The 6087-nt window shown below is 37.1% G+C and overlaps 1 protein-coding gene across 1 annotated transcript in view; it reads right to left on the reverse strand.

Moving 5' to 3' along the window:
• The window catches only part of LOC107678250 (leucine-rich repeat and fibronectin type III domain-containing protein 1-like protein), a 148785-nt gene that overhangs the window by 49018 nt on the left and 93680 nt on the right, over positions 1 to 6087 (reverse strand). The window lies entirely within an intron of this gene.

Genomic DNA, 6087 nt, shown 5'->3' on the forward strand with positions numbered 1-6087 from the left:
TATATATATATTTTATTTATTTTTTTTTCTGGTACAATTTTGATAGTTATTTCATTCAAAACACCCATGTAGTTGATGTAGCCACGTAGCTGAAACAACTTTGCTTCTTTATCTAATTTAATAGATTTTCTTTTCCACTATAAATCCATCATCCATCCATCTGTCTCATTTTCAACTACATTACCACCATGTGATTCACAGTGAAACAGTGCAGAAATAAGCAATATTGCACATGAACATATCCACAACACTCATGCGACTGTCACTCGCACCACCTGTGAATTTCAACACGTCATTCACTGTATTCGTCTGTCACACTGTATTTAGCCCTATCTGGACAGGTTTTCCCTGAGGACTTTGGTAGTGTTTCGCAGAAGATCCTATTTAATCCAGTCAGAAGTGAACATGTCTGGCTAACTCTTCTCTTTCACTTTTAATTTTGACCTTCATGAAGTGTGTAACTAAAGCTAAATTTAGCGTTGCGCTACCTGTTGCATCTTCATTACAAATTTCAATCTTATTTCCAGTAAACTAACAGTTGGTGGATCTGCTGGCATCTCTTTCGATGTTCAAAAGTAAATCAATAAGGAGAGTCAAATTATGTACTGTTCAGAACGGCTACTTTACAAGTCAAGTATGATGCTTATTTGAATGAATTACATACATAATGCTATAATTATATCACATATGTAAGTCTTGTGTAATAGGTTTTGATCCTGTCCGAATCAAATCACACATGTCCTACAATGTGAATTAATCCTATCCAAAGTTTGAAAAATCAATCCTATCCAAAGAGTGCTTATCGGTTTTCAGTAGAATTTACAAGATGGAATGAAAAAGAAAGAAAAATGCTCAGTCTCTGATTTATGAGAAGTCGCTTTTAACCACTTTTACCATGCACTACAAGGATAAGCTTATATTCTGCAGCCGTACACAAGGCTTTCTTAAGGATCTTTATTGTAAGGAACACAGCTGTTCTCTTTTCTTCCTTAAAATAAAACACTCAGAGAATAAAAGTATCACCCCCACAAGATGTGCTATAAAGACAAAGCCAGGCACATGCTGCTGCTCAGAGCATTATTTTGCCACAATGAAAAATTGCAACTGAATTTAATTTGCGCTCGCTGATAGATGTGAACACTTTCTTCCCAAAAGACAACTCTATGAGCAAAGCCACTTAATCAGTCCTTTCTAGCAGATGCTTTTCAATGACAATTAAGCCACATTTTCATTATTCTTCCAGCAGTTGTAATTAATTTCCTGTACAAATTAGTTTATGGCTGTACTAGCACAAAATGCTAAGTTTTAGCTAAATATAACATTGAATGTGACTTGGATTACATAGATAAGAGCTTACTTAAATATGAATTCAATATGTTTTTGTTCACATTTTGCAGAGCCTTTACTTTGTCCAAACATTATAGAATGTTATTCTGAAATCCACTGGCCTGGATGAATATCTAATTCTATCTATCTATCTGTCCGTCCGTCCGTCCGTCCGTCCATCCATCCATCTATCTATCTATCTGTGTCCATACATCCATCCATCTACCCCTCTGTCCATCATATATCTGTCCAACCGTACATCCATCATATATCAGTCAATCCATCCATATCAGTCCTTCCATCCGTCCATTTGTTTGTTTAATTGTTTGTTCGTTAGTAGCTATACCCGGCACTTTATGTCAAAAATTATTGATGGCTTTGACCTTTGTGACCTTTCCCCCTAGTGTCCGGTTGCATTCCAAGGCATGCTTAGACCCTCCTGAAAAAGAGCAATCTTGATAACACCATATTGAGCAACTATAGACCAATATCAAATCTTCCTTTTACAGGCAAGATTATTCAAGTTTAAGATTAAGGTAGTTTTTAATCAGCTGAACAAACTGCTTAAACTCAAATGGATACCGGTACAATTTTCAATCTGGTCTCCGACAGTATCACAGCACAGAGACATCACTCATTGAGATAATAAATGATATTAGCTTAAATTCTGATTCTGGCAAAATATCAGTGCTGATACTACTAGATCTCAGTGATGCATTTGACACTGTCGATCATAACATACTTCTCAAAGAACCAAACTGCCTTTCGCAGCTTTGCAGATGTTACCCAGATTTACCTAGCCTTATCTCCAAATGACTACAGCCCCATTGACTCCCTATGCCGATGCACTGATGAAATTAACAGTTTGGATGTGCTAAAAATTTCTTCAGTTAAACAAGGAGAAAACTGAACTCATTGCATTTGGAAACAAAGACGAATTTCTCAAGGCGAATGCAAACCTTGACTCTAGGTGTCAAATAACAAAAAATCAAGTCAAGAATCTTCGGTAACTAAATCAGCATACTATCATCTCAAAAACATTGCAATATTTAGATGTTTTATTTTCAGTCAAGCCTTGGAGAAACTTGTTTATGCCTTTATCACCAGTAGGGTTGACTATTGTAACGGTATCCTCACCGGACTTCCCAAGAGCACCACTAGACAGCTGCAGCTCATCCAGAACACTGCTGCCAGGATTCTGACTAGAACTAGAAAATCTGAGCATATCACACCAGTCCTCAGGTCCTTACACTGGCTTGTTTTCATTTAAAAGAAGAGAATAAGACTCAGGACGATTGAATGCGCCCGCGTGCGTGAGAGCGTAAGAGAGAGAGAAAGAGAGAGAGAGAGCAAAAATGCCCTGATACCTTAGGACTGCGTATTTTACAACCGTGTCTAAATTAAGAATATTTATGTCGTCGCGGTTAAATCCAAAGCATATGTAAAGAGGTCTCGTTGTTATTTAAACAATCTTCTTAAAACAAAGCGTAACATTACGGCTGTAAAGACTTGTTTACTCTCAAATTACATCTGTGTAAACATTCCAGCAATGTTCTCCGGCACAATTTTCTGCAAGTTAGAATAGGAAAGATAGACAGTCATGATCCTTGTAGCCAAAACACTGTGTACCCAAAACACTGTGAAATAAAAACAAGTCTAGATAATATTTAAAACGCGTGAATAAATGTAATATTAACTGAATAATTAAAACATTTCTAAACCCCGGTCCGCATGAAATTCGATTCGAAGCTGCAAAATTAGTCTTGCTCCATGTCATACCATCACAGTCCACTGCACCTCCGTCGTCCTCAGGATTTAGACAGTCTTAGAGATGGATACAGCTCTTAAACATCTCATTTGAGAAGCTACTGAAATAACGTGAAGACATGGTTTCTCTGTCCCCCAGGTAAAATGTGAGGGTTTTTTTTTCTTTATTCATATTCAAGCTAAACATTTTTTATTTTCAATTTATCAGAATGACAGTGTGTGTGTGTGTGACAGGGAGAGGGAGAGAGAGAGAGAGCTTTTCCAGCTTAAACTAAACACAATTTTGGGGAACCTCTCATTCTGAGAATGGTCATCATCGCTACCAAAATAATGTAAGGGTATTTATATTTTTTATTGTTTTATCCCCCAATTTCATTATTAGTCATGTTACATATTTTATTTAAATTCTTTTATACAACCATCAGATTATATGTGTGGTCACACATATTGTGATCTGTTCTCACAAACTGTTTAAAATTGTCTACTTATTCTTTTATTGACCTTAAATCCAATATCTTTCTCACATCTTCCATACAGAGAGAGAGAGAGAGAGAGAGAGAGAAAAAATGCCCTGCCTCGGAATGCAACCGGACACTCGGACCCCAGATGGGCAAACCCCCCGGATGTGGGAACGGACCATTAAAATCTTCAAAACATTCCTTAGGTCTTCATTTATCGCCTGCCATCCGCTCGGACACGGACATACGTCTGTACAAACATCATATGTCATCCCCGGAGGTCATAGGTTGACGTCGGAATTTCACATATGCCGGTTTTCACATCTGGATAGGTCACGAGGTCAACACAACGTGGGTGGTCGCCATGGGGGCATGAAATTCAATTCGAAGCTGCAAAATTAGTCTTGCTCCATGTCATACCGTCACGGTCCACTGATCCGTCATCATCCTCTAGATTTCAACAGACTTAGAGGGGATACGTTTAGTTTGCGAAGATACTGAACTAATGTGAAGAATGGCTATGCTTGCCCTAGGAAGACTTTGTTTCACGGAAAATTGTTCATCCCATTGCTTCTCGGGTGTTTTAGGTGCATATAAACCGTCCATGTCTACGTGTTTCACAGCTCTTTTCTGATTTTCCACAGAAGTGCACAGGGTCTATTTATCTAAGCATGCCTTGGAATGCAACCGGACACTCGGACCCCAGATGAGGCAAACCCCCCGGATGAGGGAACGGACCATTAAAATCTTCAAAAACATTCTTCAGGTCTTCATTTATAGCCTGCCATCCTCTGAAGGTCACAAAGGTCAAAGCCATCAATCATTTTTGACATAAAGTGCCGGGTATAGCTACTTTCGTTTGTTCGTTCATTCATTCATTCATTCATTCATTCATTCATTCATTCAACCCCAAGGATTTTAAAATTTGACTTTGTCATTGCAACATTCAAAGTTTGTCTTCACCAACCTTGCTTTATAAAATGTCCTGTCTACTTTCAATTCCTATTCAATTGTAGGAGCTGAATTAAAATATCCATTTAAAAAAAAAATTCAAAATGTATTTTTCAAAAAAATCAATTCAGTTCTGAATGATGCACAACCTTGATAAACATTAACATATTTAACGCTGGTAATGCATTTAACACATTGCTAAAGTGGAATTTACCTTACAGTGTATTACAGTAAATCAGATCATAGGCTCTGTGTTGCCTATTCATTATATTCATATTGATACTTGCATACCTACAGTACAGTCTTATAGTCAGCCTTTCACTTACGGGATAAAATGCCTAAATAAACGTGTTCTGGTTCAAAGAGTTCTTGTCCCTCCAACTGTCCTTTAGTGTGAAAATAAACATGCACCTTATTTTGATATGTCTGTCTATTTGTCTGTTCATTTGGAGGGGGTATTCAAGGTGTTACTCTGAGCTGTCAGTGATACATTGACTTCTTGTGGCATCCTGTCAGAAGGAAGTGTGGCCAGTATCTTTATTGATAATATAGCACAAGTGCCTTTCCAGATCCAGCATAGCCTGTATGGATTGTTAGCTGTTGATGTATAGTAAATGTATTCACCCCTAACATGACATAGGCTTTAATAGAGAAATAGAGTATAATCTATATGCATGCCCTAGAAAAACCTATTGACATGCTACTTCAGTCAGAAGGAGCAGCATTGTGGAGATGTGGTTAAAAGGTCACAGGGAGAAAAGAAAAAGCTTAAGCAAAAGTGACTGGATGCCTGTTTTAGAATCAGTCGCTGTGCTTTAATGTGCAAAAGGTTTGGCAAGATGGAATTATCCTTGGAATGACCCAGTTTCTCAGAGTTTTACACTATAATTCACTTTTAAAGGGATAGTTCACCCAAAAGTGAAAATTATGTTATCATTTACTCACCTTTATTTAAATTACGATTACACTGGCAGACTATCAACAAAAAAAAAAAAAATGATTTTTGTGTGGTCCCTTGCACAATACCATGTTATGACCTTAAAGCACTTTTATTATAGTGCCTGGTTTGTAAAGCATTTTGATGTTTGCACCACATAACCAGCTTCATAAGAACAGTATGGCTTTTCTGACATTGTAGAAGCAAGCTAAAATGGCATGGTTGCTTCACCAAATGTGTTTCTATCTCACATTTGCTGCTAGGGTTAGGGTCGGGTTTAGTGCAAGTGCTACGTTTTCAAACACAATAAAGCTTTAAGGTTTTTTTTGTTTACTTTTTTTTTCTGTGTGTGTGCTAAACCTAAGAGAAGAAATCATACAGGCTTGGAAAGACATAAGGGCAAATACATAGTGACATAATTTTCACTTTTGGGTTAACTGTCCCTTCAATCATTTTAAAACATTTTTATTATCTGTGCAGAGAGCTAGTCATGTCAGGAATGCCATTCCAAAGCATAGCTAACATTTTATTGTTAATTAATTTCCTTTAAAAACTTTTATTTTTTCATCAAAACCAACATGTGCCAAAGTAGAATGCTCTTGTATCTCTGACACAACAATATTACTTCATTATATATATATATATATA

The sequence above is a fragment of the Sinocyclocheilus anshuiensis genome, unplaced genomic scaffold, assembly GCF_001515605.1.
Source record: "Sinocyclocheilus anshuiensis isolate Anshui unplaced genomic scaffold, SAMN03320099.WGS_v1.1 scaffold1153, whole genome shotgun sequence".
NCBI classification, from domain to species: Eukaryota; Metazoa; Chordata; class Actinopteri; order Cypriniformes; family Cyprinidae; genus Sinocyclocheilus; species Sinocyclocheilus anshuiensis.